This window comes from Crocuta crocuta, unplaced genomic scaffold (assembly GCF_008692635.1).
Source record: "Crocuta crocuta isolate KB4526 unplaced genomic scaffold, BGI_CrCroc_1.0 scaffold479, whole genome shotgun sequence".
In the NCBI taxonomy this organism is placed as follows: Eukaryota; Metazoa; Chordata; class Mammalia; order Carnivora; family Hyaenidae; genus Crocuta; species Crocuta crocuta.
In genome coordinates this window covers 1,654,730-1,673,557 of record NW_027531875.1, presented here as the reverse complement: position 1 = coordinate 1,673,557, position 18,828 = coordinate 1,654,730, and the positions used below count along the sequence as shown (strand labels likewise).

Genomic DNA, 18,828 nt, shown 5'->3' with positions numbered 1-18,828 from the left:
TTATGCTTAATCTTTTATATATGTGCTAATGCATTAGTAAGAGCAATTCTTAAAGGTAGAATTGCCACATCAGAGGATATGTCTATTTTTAATTTTAAAAGATATTCAGTCAGTATGTAGTTTATATTCTATGATATTGTCAGACGACTGTTCATGTTCTTCTAATGAAATCCATCAAGATAAATCCATATTTCCAAATTTTTATATTTTACACCAAAAAAGGTGGATTTTTGAAATATTCTGAATTGCTGATAACTGGAAGAGACCTAGCATATTCATACTTCAACTCAGTAAGGGGACAACACCAAGCAGAGGGGAATTAGGCAACCAAGAGGTTAAAAATGTTGACCAAATTCATATGCATTGAGTGTATGTTCTTTTCACATGATATACTCTTCTTTAAAACTTGAAGAGGCCTTTGTGAAAATAATATATTATTATACAGTAGTTTAATATACAGTACTTGATTCTCATTTCTTAGGCTATTTGAATAAATGCATAAAGTACCATTAAGCAGAGATCTGTAGTGATTTTTAACATCAAAAACACATCACAGGTTGGGGCACCTGGGTGGCTCAGTTGGTTGAGCATCAAACTTCGGCTCAAGTCCTGATCTTCTGGTTCATGAGTTTGAGCCCTGCATTGGGCTCTCTGCTGTCAGCCTATCAGTGTAGAAACTTCTTTGGTTCCTCTGTCACCCCCTCTCCTCTCTCTGCCCCTCCCCCACTTGCACTCTCCCAAAAAAAATAAATATTTAAAAGAAATACATCATAGACTTCTGGTTTCCAGTCTGACAGGTAAAGAGTTTAGAAATCATCACTCTTCTCCTCACAAAAAGAAAAAAGTTGAAGAAATAGAAAATAAGAATTCTTATGTCCACCAAAGAATTGTTTTCACAGGGAAAACTGTTCCCTGAAAAAAAGAGATAGGCCAATACAGAAAGTTCATTCGCCAGAATTAAACTTAGTTAGATTTTGCTGAAGAAAACACTAGAACAAAAGAAGAAATATATCGTTGAATAAATTGTTCTCTTTTGTATTTTTCTAAAGGAAAAACAAAAAGCAAACAAGTACACAAATACTACTCTCTAGAGATGAGGGCTGGGAAGAAGGGAGGTTTGGAAAAGAAAATAAGAATGCATCGGGTACCCAGAAAACCTATCTTCTTCACAATTTTCCAAGTCATTGACTCTGGGAGGGTCCTGGAAACATGAGAGGAAGAATTATTGTAGCTAAAATAGATGTTGTTAAAGAAAAACCCACGTCCAGGTGTCAGATTGTCCAATATTTGCCACATCAATTTTTTTCGATTTCTTACAACTGACATGGTGCCGTTTGCCCCAAATTTCTATTTGCCTGAAACATAAGATTAGTGCTCTTAAAAGTAAACTTTCTGGTGCTCGTTTCAGGAGCACCCATACTAAAATCTTAACCATACAGAGATAAGATGGCCCCTGCAGAAGGATGATGGACAAATTTGTAAAAGTAAATTTATATTGTTCCTTCCTTTTAGTTTCCATTTCAAATATCAGTTTCAATATTAACTAACACATTTTGGTCCTCAGATGACTATCTTAGGTAGACGTATTTAGATGAGATTGACTCAGTTTGAAAATACAAAAGACACACAGGATATTGCAAAGCATTCTCCATGAAATCAATGTTTATAAAGTATACAGAGACGTTCTCTAAACGGTTTCTTAAGTCTGTGGCTGTAACATCTTCTGGTCAGTGAAAAGTAAACCATGAAAGAGGGAAAGATAAAACAAGGCAGTTTCCACTGGTGGCAGCTGCTATCCTATGCCCAGCATGTGTCATCTTTACTGACACTTAAAAAGCATATATAAAAACACTTAATGTGTTTGGGTTACTGTTGATGACAGATTGTCACCAAGTCTATATTCTGGGTAATTTCTCCTCTAAGTTCATCTTAAAAGACAGATGCTTCAGGTATTTTGGGACTTACAAATTTAATGGGTTACTATTTTTCTGTTGCAATTGGTGTTTCTAGAATGATAGTGTAAGTGTTCAGAATAGCTAATGTGATGGAAATCTCTGAAATTGTAATTATGTGCTTTGATTCTGTTTATAAAGAAATGAATTTGGTGGCATCAGTTTCTTAAAATAGACAAAATGTCACAGGACTGTAGTGCATATTTGTCTGGAAATACAGATAGTAGGAATGACAGTTGCTCAGAGTCAGGAAAACTGGATAGCCTCGTGATTTGGTACTGATAGGAAATTAACAATTTTTCCTCACATTTACCTTACCCATATGTAATTAATTTTCAAGTCACAAGGAATAATGATTCAAAAGAATTAGGAACACAAGTCTCTTTTAAAATCAGCCTTTAAATTAGCATCATCTTTTGCCACTTTGGATCCTGTTAGTGTGAACTTATCTTATTTCTTGACTATCATGCTTTATTTAAATTTCCAGGCTTTTCACATGGTAGTTTGTCCTTTCAACACCCTATCTCCACCCATGTGACAAAGATTTTATCATCCTTGAGTCACTGCTTGGATATCACTACCACTTATCCCAGAGATATTTTCTGTCTGCCAGTCTGGGCTTAGATACCTTTCCTTTAGTGGCTTTCCTTACCTATCTTTGTGAGATGTATTCAAAGTTAACTCCATTACCACTGTAGTCTTATTATACTGTAGAAAATATTTATTATTTTTTTGAAAAAAAATTTAATGTTTTTTTATTTATTTCTGAGAGAGAGAGAGAAACAGCATGAACAGGGGAGGGTCCGAGATAAAGGGAGATACAGAATCTAAAACAGGCTCCAGGCTCTGAGCTATCTGTCAGCACAGAGCCAGACACGGGGCTCGAACCCATGAACTGTGAGATCACAACCTAATCCGAAGTTGGACACTTAACTGACTGAGCCACCCAGGTGCCCCAAAATATTTATAATTTTTATTACTTAAAAGGTACCAGAAAATGATTTTTTTATCACTGAGCATTAGAAAAAAGATTTACTTCCTATGGGTGTTATTACTCAATTTTTTCTATATGAATTTGGAACTACTTGGTTGTATTAGTTTTCTATAATTGCCATTATAAATTGCCACTAAAATAATGGCTTAAAACATCACAAATTTATTATTTTACAGTTCTGTGGGTCAGGTTTCATTGACCTAAAGTCAGTGTTGGTAGGCTGTGTTCCTTTTGGGAGATTCTGGGGAAGAATCTGTTTCCTTGTCTTTTCCAACTTCTACAGGCCCCCTTCCTCCAACTCGAATGCCTGCAAGGTTGAAGCTTTCTGTGATTTTCTTCCATGGCCACATCTCCCCATAATCCTCTCCTGACTACTTTTGCTTTTAAGGGCCTTTGTGATTACTTTGGGCCTATTTGGATAATCCAGGAGAATCTCCTTATCTGAAGGTCAGATAATTAGCAATCTTAGTTCTGTGCGCCAGCTTCATTTTCTTTCAACAATGCAATCTAACACGCTCAAAGATTCCAGGGATTAGGACATGGACATGTTTAGGTGGACCCTTATTCTGGCTATCACACTAGTTGAAATTCCTTCCTTCAATTTGTTTGATTTTATATATGTTCTGCCGAATGACATATCTGTCCAAATGTTTGTCCTAATGAGATGTCCTATTTATACAGGATGAATTACATATAGTTCATTCTATATAAATCCAACTGCAAGACAATTAATCCTATATAGAACACAGGAAGATTTCTGATGTTAATTTGTTGGGTCTACCACATTTAGAATCATATTTTTAAATAAATAAAAAGTATTTATATCCATCCCAACAGGATTTTTTTTCATTATAAATATGAGAGAAATGTTAAGAACAATGTTAACTAGAGTTTTTATTCCCAACTAGTAGAAATCCAATCTATATAGACTTCAATGCATTGAAGGATATTGTATTAAATATAAACAGTAGTGAATGAGACCATAGCTGAAATTTGAGGACAGCTAATCTTCAGAACAACTGGAACCAAGAACTTGAACAAGGTCAAGATTGAGCTTCTCTCCGTTTCTTCCTCTCTGTATTTCTCTTTGAATCTACTTCATTGTTTTTACTCACTCAGCCTTTCTTCTCATAATACAAAATGAGTCCTCTGATGGCTTTTGAATTTCTCATCTCATAAATTTAATTGCTGGAAAAAGCTTTACCTTATACGCTTGGACCAGGCCAAGAATAATAATCCTAAATGAGAAACTGTTCGAATTCATCTGGTTTATCTACCCTCCTGTGGACCAATCAACTGAAGGCAGCACCACATTTTATTAAAAATATTGTATCCTTGTGGAAAGGGTGGCAATATTTCATAGAAAATACCAACTGAAAAAACAACCCCACCAGTAACCAAAACAAACCCCGATCACATTCTGTCTCTCAAAAATAAATAAACATTAATAAATAAATAAATGTTAGTTACCTGAATGAAAAAAATAAATGATTCATATGTTTTTAACTTAAAGATATGAATTCTAGATTGTATCCTGATATCATCAATAGCTTATTACCATCTGCTACAATTTTCCTTCCAGGCTTTACAATGAAAATTAAAAGTTCATGTTGATGGATAGATATAAGGTACATAATAATCCGTATTCATCAAAGTAATACTTTGTTATACTCAAAGATTTCTAATTACTAACAAAATTATGTATGTGGGAAATGTTTTCCGCAGCCATCATCTAAACCAAAAGTAGTTTTTTATCCCCTTTCAAATTAATGTTAAATTAAAAACAAACTACCTCATTCTTTGGGTATTCTTTTTAATCAAATAAAAATGTTTATGCACTCAGTTTGCCTGGCTCCATGGTATGTGAAAATTATAGTAATTCCTTGTGTGTTTTTTAAACAGCTTTAATGAGGTAAAATTGAAATACAAGAAAATGACATATATTTAATGTATACAGTTTGATAGATCTTAAGATAAATGAAAGATTTTCATTTAGCCATGAAAATATCAGCACAATCAAGGGAATAAGCATATCGATCACATCTAGACATTTCCTCCTACTTCCCTTTTTGCAGCAAGAACACTTGAGATCTACTCTATTAACATATTTTTCAATGTATAATACAGTTTTGCTAACTAATACAGTATCTTTAACCATAAGACAATACAGTATTGTTACAATATAGCATTATTAACAATAGTATTAACTACAGTATTGTCAACTATAAATCTGTACAGCAGATCTCTAGAATTTATTCACATTGCATAACTGAAACTTTATACCCATTGAATAACATCTCCATTTTGCCATTCCCCATGCTACTTTTGCTTCTTTAAGTTGGACTGTTAATTTTTTTTGAGAGAGAGAATCTTAAGCAGGCTCCAGACTCATCACAGAGCCATTGCAGGGCTCGACCTCATGACCCTGAGATCATGACCTGAGGTGAAGTCTAGAGTCTGTCACTCAACTGACTGAGCCACCTAGATGCTCCAAGTTTGACTATTTAGATACTCCATAAAAGTGAGATTATGCAGTATTTGTACTTCAGTGAATGGCTTACTTCACTTAATTTAATGTCTTCCAGGTTCATCCATATCGTCACTTATGGCAGGATTTCCTTCTTTTTAAGGCTGAAAATATTACATTTTATGAGTATGCCACATTTTTGATAGTCATTCATCTGTTGATGGACAGACATTTAGGTCATTTCCATATCTTAGTTTTTGTGAGTAATGAATGCTACAATGAACAAGAAATGCTGATTATCTCTTCAAGATCCTGATTTCAATTATTTTGGATATATTTACTTACAAATTGGATTACTGGATCAAAAGGTAGTTCTATTTTTAATTTTTTGATGAATTCTTATACAGTTTTCTATTGCATCTGTACTATTTTACACCCTTACTGTTCAAGGGTATCATTTCTCTATATTCTCACCAAATTGATTTTATTTTGCTTTTTTAAAAAATAACCATCCTGACGAGTGTGAAGTACTATCTCATTCTATTTCCCTGACAACTACTGATGCAGAGCACCTTTTCATGTACCACTTGCCCATTTGTATGTCTTCTTTGGAGACATGTCTATTCAGCTCTTTTGCCCATTTTTTAAATGGGTTTTTTGTTTTTTACTATTGAGTTGTAGGAGTTCCCTTTATATTTTGGGTATTAACCCTTTATTAAATACATGAGTTGCAAATATTTTCTCCCAACTCATAGGTTGTCTTTTCATTTTACTGAATGCTTCCTTTCCTGTGCAGAAACAAATTTGACGTATCTAGTTTTGCTTTTGTTCCCTGTGCTTTTGGTGTTAGATCTAAACAAACAACAAAAGAAAACAAAAAATTAAAAAAAAAACAAAAAAGCAAAAACAAAGCAGAACAAACAAAAAAATTTCCAATGTCAAGAATTTCTCCTAAGTTTCTTTATACAAATTTTGTAGTTCCAAGTATTACATTAAATCTTTAATCTTTTGGCATATAATATAAGATGGGGTTTCAGTTTCATTTTTTTTTTCTTGTGGATATCCAGTTTTTCCAATACTATTTGTTGAAGATACTGTCTTTTCCTTATTGTGTGTTCCTAGCACCCTTGTCAAAGATTAGCTGACTGTTTTTGTACGGATTTATGTCTAAGCTTTCTGGAAAGTAGCTTAGCTATTGTTGTTTAGGTGATATAACATAATTGCATAACTTCTGGCTTGTTCCTGTCTTTCAAAAAAGAGATTTGTTGATAAAGGCAAATGGCAACGTAAAAGTAAAGAGTTCTCTTTTATGTAATGATTTTATCTTATAAAGCCCTTTCAGGGTATCTTAATGTTTATTTATTTTTGAGAGAGAGACACACACAGAGTACAAGCAACGGAGGGGCAGAAAGAGAGGGAGACACAGAATGCAGAGCAGGCCGCAGGCTCTGAGCTACCCAGGCGCCCCTATGGTATCTTAATCTTCACAACTACAATCCACACTTAAAAATATGTCTGTATGCTATAATTCCTCAATTCTCAGTGTTACAAAAATAACTGATACAGGAGTAAAATGTGTATTTAAGGAGATATTGTTTTTATTCTCCATACAAGTAGGATGGTGGGATAGAACAGATAAATAGAAGTTGACAAATAGAAAATGGCCTTGACTACAACCTCAACTTGCTTCTTAATATTATTCAACTATTTAAAAGTAGTTACTCCTGAAATTAATATTGATAGATATAAGAATGTTTTAATTACATTTTCATTGCTGGATTTCATAAAAGATGAATCATGAGAGTTTTTACTGATTATTAAATTAAACTTAGCAGTTATCCTTGACTTCCATATATAAGAAAATATACCTCTATCAGCAGTAATAAAGAATCACTTAATATTCTTACCACATCAATGGCCCAAAAACAAATATGTGGGGTTTTTTTAGATGGTGTTCAAACAGACTATGAAAAACAGTGCCATCTGATATTGCTTGAATGGAACCTTGAGTTAGATCACTTACAGATGTGCTCTTGTTTGTAGGAGATAACAGTGATAGTTGTGGAAATGATAACTCAATTTTTAAAGATGACTTTCAATCACTGAAAAATGACATAATTCCCCAGAAACCACTGAAGAAAGTCATTCAACAAGACCACCTGTGGAGTTAATGCTCACAATACATTTGTCATTTCCCATTTAGCTCCCTTCATGTAAATGCTGCAGAGAATTTTTTAAAGGATGGGCACAAAGGCATATCAAAATCAAGTTACCAACAAAATTAATAATACATTGACTTAAATTGATCAATAATAAAAATGTCTTCAAGGAGGCAATCAGACAGTTCACTCAGCAGGAGAGTATCATGGGCTGCAAGCCGATTTGGGACTCAAGCTGCACTGTAATTGCACATCTGAGAATCAGAGGAGCTGTTTTCTATGTCATCAAATAGTCTAGATTATTCAAGCAATGGGTTGTTTACTAATGATTTGCATTGTCCCTAAGTTTTCAAAATAATTTATTTTATACTCAAGCCTTACATGTAAAATGTTACTATTTTATTATATTTTATCAAGGAAGTCTAAAAGATGTCTGCATTTGCATATTATTTTTGATATCGTAACTTGAACTTTTGACATACAAAAATCTGTTTTTTTCAACCAAAAATAAATTCACATTTAAAAATCTCTTCGAATCCCTGAGATCTAAGAGAGGCTTAGTTAAGAAGACACACCTGATTCAATGTTTTCATTGAGAGACTGGAAATCAAGTGAGTTTAAAGTGAATTTTTATAACCTAGCTATGAAGGTTTATTTTATGTGCTAATTTAACTGGACTAAGAAACACTCACAAAGCTGGTAAAATATGTCTGGATGTGTTTTGAAAGAGTTTCTGGAAGAGATTAGCATCTGATTCAGTAGGCTGAATGAAGAGATCTACCCTCACCAATGTGGGCCAGCGTTATCTAATCCAATGAGAGCCTGAAAAGAACAAAAAGACTAAGGAAGGGTAAATTCTCTCTCTCTTCTTGAGCTGGATGTTCTCCTTTTTCTGCCCTCAAATATTGGAGCATCTGGCTCTCAGACCTCAGATTCAGACTGAATTATATCACCAACCTTTCTGGTTCTCCAGCTTTCAGATGATATGGACTTCTCAGCCTCCATATCCATGGTAGCCAATTCCTATAGTAAATCTCCTCTTATATCCTATGGTTCTGTTTCTCTGGATACATATTAAGGCTTTAATATGGGTTTTGGTACTAAGAGTGGGGTTTCTTAGTAAATTTGAGTGGCTATAGCAAAATACCACAGATTGGGAAACTTATAAGTGATAGAAATTTATTTTCTCACAGTTCTGGAGACTGGGAAGTCCAAGGTCAGGGCATCAGGATGCCTGGGTTAAGGCCCTTTTCCTAGTTCATACCTGGTGACTTTTTCTGTGTCCTCACATAGTGGAAGGGAAAGGGGATCTCTGAGGTCCTTTTATAAGAACACTAACCTCATTCATGAGGACTCCAACCTCATAACCTAAGTACCTCCTCTCAAAGGCCCTATCTTCTAATACCACCTTATTGGGCACTAAGATTTTCACATATGAATTCGGGAGAGGCACAAACATTCCAATCGGCATTAGCCCTTACCTAAACAGAAGGCAAGCCTAAATGTCATTTCTGAAATAGGCAATGTTCATGCAGGATCTGAAATTCCTCTTTAAAATACTTCCTGCACCAAGCTTCTTGTTCCTCATCTGTAGTTTCTGTATTCTAAGGACTCTTCCTCATTATGTCACATGTTGAGGCCAGCCATCTATGTGCATGACATAATATTTTGAAGCTCTTATAAACACTTCATCAAACATTCTTTGAATACCAGCTATCTAGCAGCTACTGTCCTAGGCAGAATGCCATCGATTTGGTTCCTGTTCTCTCAAGGAGCTAGCTCTTGAGAATGAGAATCAGACTCACAAGAGTACTTTCCATACACAGTGACTTAGGTATTGTTATAAGGATATATAGTGAATTTTGGAGACATTCAGGTGATAATAGTCAACTCAACCTAGCATCAGTCTAGGAATGCTTCCCAAGGCAATGATGCTGGATTTAAGCCTTGAAGTGAAATAGGAATTGTGCAGGTGATTGAGAATAGACTGTCCAATAAAAAGACAAGCATGTGCAAAGTTCCAAGGTTCTGAAGTGGTAAGCATATTTATCTCCAAGAATTTCATTATATTTGGAGCTCTAAGTATTGAGAGGAAGAGTACAAAACTGAGAAAGTTGGAGAAGGTAGATTCCAGTTATTAGGAGTTAGAATATTTTGCTAAAAACTTTAGATTTTATAGAAATTACTGGAATTTATTGATCACTTTATTAATGCTATGTATTGTAGTAATCGTTGGGCATGCTTAATTGTCCTGATTTAATTGTCATCACAGACTGGCAAGTACTACTATTGTTTCACAGAGCCTAAAGCTAGGATACTAAGGAGCTTGTCTAAGGCCACATGTTCTTTGTGGCTGTAAACTCTGTGTCTCCTATGAGAGCATCTCTGCCCTTATAATGTAGAGGATAGAGAATGACTGAGGGGCTTTTTAGACTCTACTGTTAAACTGCCTTTTCTATGTGCTTTTAAGACATGAGTTGTTAGTGGCTAATTAAATGAATAATTTTGCTATGTTACTAGTGAACGGCAATGGCTTGCTCTGAAGTCTCTTAAAAAAGAAAAAAATGTAAATAAATGCATGTATACTATTTCATATGTGTGTTTATAAAATATAAATTTATAATTCAGATATAAATATATAAAACTGGTATATAATTATAAATTTATATGTTTAACTATTTATATTCATACGTGCATGTACACATATCTATATACACCTATACACATCTACACATACATACATACATGTATGCTTTAACAAGGACTTTCAGTATCAAAGTTGTAAAGGGAAGTTAGGAGACAGAGATGAATGTAGGGTTACCAAACTTTAGGAAAGACCATGCTGATGGCTATCTTTTTTAGTAACACATCATTCTGATTTAGAAAGTATCGTAGAAGAACTTAAGAGGCTGGAAAGTTAGTCTTCAAGTCACATTAGACTAGTATGATACTTTTATATTATCCACCTTAATTTGCTACTCCATGAAAGAGCTGCAACTTCTGTGATCAAGGATACAATTCCCTCAACCCCAGAAATGAAAACGTCCAGAATATTTGGCCAAAGAACAGAGTAAAAATTTAGAGCATGCACATTATAATTCCTTAACTGAAGTTAATGTACTGTGAAACTACTTGTTTCCACTTTATCTTTTAAAAGAAGATTTAGTTGAGTGAATGTTTTAAAATAACATGGGCATTATAATTATTGTTTTTAACCAAATACATGAAAGTAGATAGAAATGTTTTATAGTTAAAAATCACAACAATTATACTTTGAGGAGGACCAAGTCTTCTATTACTAGTTTTAGTTTAGATAACTAGTTTTGAACACATTAATATCTTTTTTAAATAGTGAGAAAAAATTTACCTTTATTTTTATTTATTTATGTTTTTTGAGAGAGAGAGACAGAGACAGACAGAGACAGAGAGAGACAGAGGGAGAGAGAGAGAGAGAGGGGACAAGTGGGGGAGGGGAAAAGGGTAAGTGAGAGAGAATCTTAAGCAGGCTTCACACCCCAGGCCAAAATCACGTGTCAGATACTTAACCAACTGAGCCACTCAGGGCCCCCAATTTTACTTTTAAAATTTAAAAAGGTTAAAAGAAGATTTCTATAAATATAAAATAGTAAACTAATAACTCTAGGTAGTGAACTGAGTTTCTACCTATGCTCTTACAGAATTTTTACCTTATTAAATAAAGGAATAATAGAAAACTATCCTGAAAACTATTTAGGATACCAGTTTGGCTATCTTTAAGCTTTTCCTACCAAATTTTTTCAAAGAAGTTTATTAAATAATTTATGCGTTATCTGAAGTTGATAACATTAGAAGAGATATTTCAAAATCCATGCTCACTGAATAAGTTAAAATAACTTAAGATAAGTTATTTTAGCATTTATTGATTACTGGATAACCTCTTTCATGCTACATTAAAATCATCTGTTTTCACACCAAATTTCAATCTTCCTGAGAGCAAATAGTGTCATTTATCTCTACCACCAACACTTTACCTGGTTCTGAACAAATAAATAGCTACATAATAAATGTTGCTTGTTTATATTAATTAATGACTGAATACATGAATGATTTTTAACAAGCAGAGTGACACTCCTATCATGGTAAGACACTAAAAGAAAAATATTTATAAGATCCCTTTACCAATATGTGAGAAGTAATTAAAATGCTTTAAAAATTAAAAAAAATGCACTTATGGTGCATTTTATATGTTAACTAAAGTTATTCCTTAGTTTAAGCATTTCTTTGCATGTTCTTTTAATATTCCAATTTGAATATGCTGATCTTAAAAAAGAGTCAGTTATATTACCAGCAAAACTGGGTTAATTCAGGAATAGCAGAGAATTGCCATTCAGGACAAGCAAGTTACAGAGAAAGCCAAACAAAGCAAACGAATGTTATTTTATGAAGAAGATTAGGAGGGGTTGCTTTGAAGGAAAAATTCCCTGGAGAAAATCAAGACCTCAATGTGATGACAGTTTCTCATTGGCTGAGTTGCTGGGTTGATTTCTTGTAGAAGATGCAACGTATATCTTTTCCTGTTGGGGCCTGAAATTGATTTTTTTTTCCTATTGAAGATTCTGTTGAGGTCTGTAATGGACATTTTTCCTGTAATTAATGTGGAGTGGTATGGCCTGAGAGCTCCCCCTTCTGGCTTTCTGACTCCATTTTAGTTAAGTTTCCTTTTATTAATTTTCACAAATGCATCATTTATATTTAACATATGAACCTAAAAGATATTATGGAGTTAATTTACTCCATTAAATTTTCATGTTATGAAAATAGCAATGAAAATCAGGTTAATTTTGCAGCCACCAATATAGCAAATTAATGAAAGTGACAATCAACAATGTAAATTAAAATCACTGGATAAAAATTTGTTGGGGCAAGGATTATGGTCTAAAAATATCCCCTTAAAATTATTTGTAAATCATTCTTTGAATTAGAGGCAATGCATTACAATGAAGAAAAGACAGTCTTTCTACAAATGGTGCTAAAATAATTGAGCATCAACATATTTAAAAAATGAATCTAGACACAAATCTTATATTCTTCACAAAAATTATCTCAAAAGGATTACAGACCTACTGTAAAATCTAAAATAGGAGAAAAACTAAATGACCTTGGGTTTGGTGATGGCTTTTTAGAAAGACACCTAAAATTCATATGAAATCTCAAGGCATTTCCAACAGACAAAACAATCTTGAAAAAGAACAAAGTTGGAGATTTCAAACTTCCTGATTTCAAAGCTTGCTTCAGAGTGATGATAATCAAAACAGTGTGGTACTGATACAAAGGCAGTCATGTAGATGAATGGAATAGAATAGAAAGCCCAGAAATAAACCCTCACATATATGGTCAAAGGTTTTTGACAAGGATGTCAAGACCATTCAATGGGGAAAGGAAAGGAAAGATTTCTGTTTTGTTTTCTCACAAATGGTGTTGGAGAAACTTGATATCCACAGGCCAAAAAAGTTAAACCCATCCTTTACATCATGCAACAAAATTAGCTGAAAATAGATCAAAAACTTAAGTCTAAGAGCTAAAATTATAAAATTTTTAGAAGACAACATAGAAGATAAATTTCAGAGCATTGAATTTGGCAATATTTTCTTGTATGTGACACCAAAACCACAGCAAACAAACTTACCCACCCATTACCACCTCCACAGTGTGACACAAAGCCAAACATTTAGGGAAGTCCATGATAGTTCTCACCTCTACAGACAAACCAAATGCTGCATACTCCACTTTTGATGCCCTAAATTCTTGGTATCTTCCTGAAGTGATGAGAACCAAGTTTAAGTTAGTATTTCTAATGTACTTATCTCTCATATTTAAATATCTTATCTCTTTACAGCATACTATAGCATAAAGAATATATTTTCAACATGTATTTAATTATTTAACAAACATTTAGTAAACATTTCTACATGAAGGATTCAAAAAATGATTACACCACAAATTCATAATCTCAAGGAATGTTCAGTGTCATTCAGTGAATGAAATAGTCAAATTAAAAGATTATTACACTACCTTGTGTAAGAGACTAGCCTAGCCTGGGAATAAGGTAAGGCTTTCTAGAAAAGATGCTGCCTTCATATGTAAGACATATTTGTCAATGAGTTGGTTAGTTCAATAATCCCAGGCAGTTTTTTCCCCCAACTTACAACTAGAATATCTGATTTTTACTCTTATCTGTGCAAAATTTAATTAAGTACTATCTAATATCAGATACTTGTTCTTGGAATAACTTTGAGGGCACTGTCAAATAAACATAAACATTAACAACTTCAAGAATATTGTTATTTTAGGAAAGCGGAGAGATTGGAAAACTATGCATACATCCACTTCAAAAACTCAATACTTATTTAGATGCTTTGGCTGCTATTTGACAATAGATAGTTTGGCTTGGCAATAGAATGTAGCTACTTGATAAAAAGGCTTTAAAACATTGTTCTCCTTTATTTGGGATAGATTGAAGTAAGATAGATCCAAGTCAGAAGTGGCTTGAATATTAATTCACATTCACATGGATGAGAAAATATATTTGGTAGTAAAATGACACAATAGGAATTTGAATAATTTGACTGAGTACTTCCTTGACTATAAGGTAATTTAATCATATTTCAACTCTTCTGTATTTGATTTATTCTGAATAACCTTAGTTTAATATTAAAAAAAAAGCTGTTATTCAAGGGGAAAACTGGAAGGAATTGCTATATTCATACTTCCTAAGTGCAAGAGAAAGTCTACTATTACCTTATGGTGAGTAATTTATTGACAAAAATAAAGACTCATCAAATTCAGATGAGAGATTCTGTGCCAAAAAATGAAATGCCATTTTGCAAAACTGGAATCTTTCTAAAGGGATTCTTGGGAGAAACACTTAACAATTTGGCCTATTTTTACTTCTGATTTTGAAAAGTTTTAACTTGGAGTATCATATGCATCAACACTCTAGAGTTATTTTTTTCCCCTCTGTGGATAATACAAATTGGTTCCAGCCAATTTCACCTAAATCAATCAGCTAAGGTCTAGATACCTGGTGGTGCAACCAGCAGGGATTTGCTAGAAATTTTCAAGTCCTCCAACACAGACTGCAGATGAAAGCTATGACCAAAACAGCTCTAAAAATGTTGTTTTTGAAAGTCAAAGTGAGTTCCAGAAACTGATTATGATCACTCACTGATTAACAAATCTTAATGTGGACCAAGCTTGACTTCACCTCCCACCAATCACTGTCTCCATTTTTAGATTTTAAAGATGAAAAAAAATGTACTAATTATGGGCAAATTTGCACATGGCATGTGGCTATTTCATAAATTGATGTTTATTTTGTTCTGAAAAGCATTCAAATCTGACGAGAAGTGGATGCTGAATATTAATAGACTTGGGGTAATTTTGTAGATAATGATTACTTTAACATGATAGGTGTTCAGTAAACATTTCTAATAAAAATAAAATATTAAAAATGGCTAAAACATGCATACAAAGGCAAAACTATAAACAGACAGAAAACAAATCAGTGGAAAAGACTGTGGTTGTTGGCCACAAAGGATCACAAGTTATTTTGGGGCCAGATGGAACTGCTTTTATTTGGTGGTGGTTACATTACTGTATATATTTGCATTGTATTTGATTTATATATATGTGCAAAATTCATAGAATTGAGGGTTGGTTTTTCTATATGTGAATTATATCTCAGTGTATCTGACTTTAAGAATAAAAACTTTGAGGGGCACCTGGGTGGCTCAGTTGGTTAAGTGTCCTACTCTGGATTTCAGTTCAGGTCATGATCTCATGGTTCTCATGAGTTCGAGCCCCACCTCTGGCTCCACGCTGACAGCACAGACCCTGCGTGGGATTCTCTCTCTCCCTCTGTCACTCGACCCCTCTGCAACTCACACTCTCACTCTCAAAATAAATAAATTAATGTTTTAAAAGAAGAATTAAACCTCTGAATATTATGTGGGCTATGTTATTGAAACACTGATATTTTGAAGTTTGTAGGAAAGATATCATAGTGTACTTAATATATACATTTGCATCAACAGATTTATTAATTTCTATCTACTTTTATTTTTATCACATACTGCCTATAAACATTCCATGAGGCAACAGGTTCTTTGCTTTCTTGTGGCTCTGGTTATGCTGGGCTGAAAGAACAGTAGACAGAAAGGAAGTGGGGCTCCAACAAGAGCCCTTTATTAAAACAACAAAGAAAACACCTCAGGCCAACCACAGGCTTAAACACCATAGAGTACTTCTTCAGGAAATCAAAAAGACAAAACACAAATCTTGAACTACAATGCTACTTATTAAAAAAAATAAAAGCCAAATATACAGATATAAAAGGTGGGGGTTTTTTTAACCGTTTTTTTTTTTTAAAAAACTTATTCAAACTGTGGAAATCCTTCACTCAGGGGGACTCTGATATGTACCGGAGATCTGAAAATAAATGTGAAAGTCCCACTGCTGATCAGTCCAATGTCTCACTGAAACTCTGAAGCTCCTGTCATTCATATTTGGTTAATATTTAAAAGGTCTTTCTTCTTCACTCATCCCCTCTGGGATTATTTGTAACCCTTGCTTTTCTCTTTGGTGAATTGTGTTTCTCTCCAAGAAGAGGACTTTCAAAAACTACCTGTGCCATTCATTCCTCCCACAAATACGCAAATGTCAACTCCAACACCTTCAATATAATATAGTTTTAAAAACTAGTGGATGCTCAGTAACTTTGAGTTATCTACGATAAATTAAATCTATTAGGAGTTTATTTTACTGTCACTTCTATTCCTTCTTAGATTCCATGCCCTAATTCTGAGATCAATTTGAATAGAGGAGAAAAATTCCCTTTCAGAAAAGGCAAGCAAGCTATCTGTAGATGTTTCCAATTACCACTTTTATATTTTATTTTGAGCTATCCAGATACTCCTCATTATGTTGTTTGAAACTGCCAATAAATTTGTAAATTTTAGACTGGAATGGATCATTCTAGGATTTCCTATGGATGTCATTGTATGTGTAGAGATCATGTCTCACTGAAAAACTCTGATAGAACTATTTTAAATATAGGTCAAGTATTCATGCTGATAACTAGTTTTGATTTGTTTTAAAATGCATTTTTTGCAGGTTAGAATATTATATTTGGGATATTATCAACTTTAAATTGATAGGACTTCTACCTTTAGAAGTATGGAGAAGTAGATACTCTTTATAAAGTTCTTTCACTAGAGTACAGCCACCTGTGAGATAAGTTACAATATACCTTTTATAGGGTTGCTGAATTCTATGAAAGCTAGAGAAATGTCCCAGCGATGGGCAATGGAAAGGAAGCCTGGATTAAAATGAGCAGTGAGTGAGCACTGGCCGGCACATAGGGATGTTCAATAGAAACTGGAAGTAGATATCAAAGCTAGCAATGCCCTGTGAGCAAATGTCAACAGAGGCCACTGAAAAAGAAAAGTGGAATTATGGTTTTACAAAATTGAGGGGAAATATTATCAATCTAAGAATCTAGAAACCAGAAAAAGTACTTTTCAAAATTAGTAGTGAAAGAAGTACATTTTCAAGTACAGCAAAATGAACAGAATTTTTAACCAAGGGCCTCACCAAAGCAATTTCTAAAAAAAAAAGAAAAAAGGAAAATAAAAGTAGTGCTGGAAGCACTAGAATGAATGACCTTAGAATGAAATTGTGAGTTGAAAAGAAAGGAAGGTGAGCCAAATAAATGTAATGTGAACATGCAGATAAATCTAAACAAAAGTTGCATAGATAAGATAATAAAAATAATGTCTCAAGTATGAGGTTAAAAAAAAAAGACAGACTGAACTATTGAACACAAATAGTATGGTAGTTGAGAACAGTTGATAAGAATTCATGTATTCTAATGTTTTGTGTTTTTTTGCCAGAGGGATAAAATATAAATTGATAAACATGTTAAGCATGCAACCATTCATCATTAAATACTAAAGAAGTAAATAATATCATGACCAAGTTTGTTCATCTCTAAAATACATAATTAGTTTTGTATTAGGTATTTAATGAATTAACAACATCATACTTTAGTGATTTAAATATCTAAATCATACAGTCATCTCAATGGAAGTGAACATATATTTGATAAAATCAGTAACCATTCTTGATTTTTTAATGGAACATGCTAGACATAGAATAGATGGTATAGGATAGATAATAAAAATCTACACAATTCTTTATGGAGAAATAGAAACATATCCTCTCATAAATTCAAAATAAGAACAGTATGGCCATTATTAACATTTCAACTCAACATTCTATTGGAGGTTTTAGCCATAAATACAAAAGGAACAGAAAACATTTATTATTCTCAGAAGTTACATATTTATTTGATTTGTTTTTTATTTATTTCTAGGAGAGAGAGAGAGACAGTGTGAGCAGGGGAGGGTCAGAGAGAGGGAGACACAGACTCTGAAATAGGCTCCAGGCTCTGAGCTGGCAGTCAGCACAGAGCCCGACGCGGGGCTCGAACCCACGAACCGCGAGATCATGACCTAAGCGAAAGTCGGACGCTTAACTGACTAAGCCACCCAGGCGCCCCCATATTTATTTGAAATAAACTATGTATATTGCAGTAATAAATGAACCCTAATAATGAAAAGTGTAATAAAAATACGTGGTACGAGTTTCTTCAAGATAATTGTAAAACAGTAGAATGTACTAAAGAAAACCTGAATGACTACAAGAGGCATGCATGTCATTGAATAGAAATTTACTAACATTAAAGTGTCATTTCATCACAAATTGATTTGTGAATATAATTGAAAAAATCAATACCAAAAATTTCCAAGGAATAGTGTATAACTTACAAGCAGACCAGATGACTAAGAATATCCAGGACATTCTGGAAGAAGAATAGTGAGAGAGGTGTCAAAGCATTTTACTTATTTAAAGCTCTATTCATTATTGGAGCACCTAGGTGGCTCAGTCAGTTGAGCATCTGACTTCAGCTCAGGTCATGATCTAACCATTCCTGAATTCGAGCCCCATATCTGACTTTGCGTTGATAGCTCAGAGCCTGCTTCAGATTCTGTCTCCCTCCCTCTGTGCCCCTCTCCCACTAGTGCATATTCTCTCTCTCTCTCTCCGTCTCTCTCTGTCTGTCTCCTGTCTCTCGAAAATGAAAAAACACATTAAAATAAATTTAATAAAGCTTTATTAATTATATTGCATACGGTTGGCACAAGGATAGATGAATTT

At 33.8% G+C, this 18,828-nt stretch overlaps 1 non-coding gene across 1 annotated transcript; it reads left to right on the top strand.

The window, feature by feature from the left end:
- Window positions 1-1,395: 1,395 nt before the first annotated feature.
- LOC144239006 (U6 spliceosomal RNA) lies at window positions 1,396-1,500 on the top strand. Its single transcript, XR_013337284.1, has one exon. It is a non-coding gene; the product is annotated as a U6 spliceosomal RNA (small nuclear RNA).
- Window positions 1,501-18,828: the final 17,328 nt, after the last annotated feature.